We start from the raw sequence: 2,727 nt of genomic DNA, 5'->3' as shown, positions 1-2,727 counted from the left end.
GCCACACCGGTCTCTGTGAGAGCTCGTAGGCTAGGTCACATCCAGGTGGAACGATTGGAAAAAAAACAAACTCCAACACGACATTATATGAAGAAGCAGAAGTTCTGACATTTATTTTCCACTTAAAGAACTGCTTGTAAATCTAAACAATGTAAATACATGTGAGGGTCTGGTAGACCGTTGTGGCGGCTTTAGGGCGTGCTAGAATGCTGGCGGGCCGAGTGTTGAGCCCCTTTCACACTGCTCAAAAACCCTGCTAAGACCCTCTAACATCAGGCTGTTGTCAGCGATGGAAAATGGTTCCACTGGCATTCACACCTGCGTCAATTAACTCTGCAGTAGTTACAGGATTCAATGGCTGAGATGTCTTTCAGTGCACAAACTGAAGGACATATGAAGGATTTTACTGTCAGCACTTACTACACATGAACCCTGAGTTTGAATCTTACCTGAGATCTTTTTTTTTTTGTACTTTATTTTTATAGAAGGAACATAGACAACATACAGAGAGACATAGAGCAAACAGTTGGTCACCTATACATTCATTCAGATATTATACTGGTGGAATTACAAATACAATGATAGCTCAATGAGCACCTCTTTTGGATATTTTGGCATTTTTATGGCTAATTATATTATTTCATCTCATACCTGACCATACTATAACGTTTTTATGAACTTTTAAGCCTTAATATACTAAGGTGTTTTTTTTGACATTTTATGCCATACTATACTGAGATCTTTTTTAGCATTTTTATGGGTAATTATATTATTTTGTCTCATACCTGACCATACTATAACGTTTTTATGAACTTTTATGCCTCAATATACTATGATGTATTTTTGACATTTTATGCCATACTATACTGTGACGTTTTTTGTCATTTTTCTGACATATTATACTAAGATCTTTTTTGGCATTTTTATGCCTAATTATATTATTTTGTCTCATACCTGACCATACTATAACGTTTTTATGAACTTTTATTTCTCAATATACTATGAAGTTTTTAGAAATTTTTATGCCTAATTATATTATTTTGGATCATGCCTGTCAATACTGTAACGTTTTTATGACCTTCTATGCCTTTATATACTATGATGTATTTTTGACATTTTATGCTATAATATATTGTGACGTTTTTTGACATTTTTATGCCTAATTATATTATTTTGGATCATACCTGTCCATACTATGACGATTTTATGACCTTTTATGCCTTTATATACTATGATGTATTTTTGACATTTTATGCTATACTATACTATGATGTTTTTTGTCATTTTTCTGACATATTATACTAAGATTTTATTTGGCATTTTTATGCCTAATTATATTATTTTGGATTATGCCTGACCATACTTTGACGTTTTATGAACGTTTATGTCTTGAAATGACATGATGTGGGGAGTCATTTGGTGTAGTGGTCTAAGCAGGCTCCCCATGTGCAGAGGCTACAGTCTTCGCTGCAGTTGGCACCGGTTCGAGTCCAGCATCGGACGGCCTTTACTGCATGTCATTCCCCCTCTCTACTGTCCTGTCAAATAAAGTCATAAAAAGCCCCAAAAATGTTATGCCTAATTATATTACTTTGTCTCATTCCTTGAAATAGACGATTTTATGAAATTTTATGCCTTAATATACTATGATGATTTTATGACCTTTTATGCCTTAATATACTATGATGTATTTTTGACATTTTATGCCATACTATAGTATGACGTTTTTTGTCATTTTTCTGACATACTATACTAAGATCTTATTTGGCATTTTAATGCGTAATTATATTACTTTGTCTCATTCCTTGACATACTATGACTATTTCATGAACTTTTATGCCTTAATATACTATGATGTATTTTCTACATTTTATGCCATACTATACTATGACGTTTTTTGACATTTTTCTGACATACTATACTAAGATCTTATTTGGCATTTTTATGCCTAATTATATTATTTTGGATCATGCCTGACCATACTTTGACGTTTTATGAACGTTTATGTCTTGAAATAACATGATGTGGGGAGTCATTTGGTGTAGTGGTCTAAGCAGGCGCCCCATGTGCAGAGGCTACAGTCTTCGCTGCAGTTGGCACCGGTTCGAGTCCAGTATCGGACGGCCTTTACTGCATGTCATTCCCCCTCTCTACTGTCCTGTCAAATAAAGTCATAAAAAGCCCCAAAAATGTTATGCCTAATTATATTACTTTGTCTCATTCCTTGAAATAGACGATTTTATGAAATTTTATGCCTTAATATACTATGATGATTTTATGACCTTTTATGCCTTAATATACTATGATGTATTTTTGACATTTTATGCCATACTATAGTATGACGTTTTTTGTCATTTTTCTGACATACTATACTAAGATCTTATTTGGCATTTTAATGCGTTATTATATTACTTTGTCTCATTCCTTGACATACTATGACGATTTTATGACCTTTTATGCCTTAATATACTATGATGTATTTTTGACATTTTTATGTCTAATTATATTATTTTGGATCATGCCTGTCCATACTATGACGATTTTATGACCTTTTATGCCTTAATATACTATGATGTATTTTTGACATTTTATGCTATACTATACTATGACGTTTTTTGTCATTTATCTGACATATTATACTAAGATTTTATTTGGCATTTTTATGCCTAATTATATTACTTTGTCTCATTCCTTGACATACTATGATGATTTTATGAACTTTTATGC

This window comes from Seriola lalandi, unplaced genomic scaffold, assembly GCF_002814215.2.
Source record: "Seriola lalandi dorsalis isolate HSWRI2012SDOR001 ecotype SW California unplaced genomic scaffold, Sedor1 jcf7180002054845, whole genome shotgun sequence".
Taxonomy (NCBI): Eukaryota; Metazoa; Chordata; class Actinopteri; order Carangiformes; family Carangidae; genus Seriola; species Seriola lalandi.
This window is presented reverse-complemented; position numbering follows the sequence as displayed.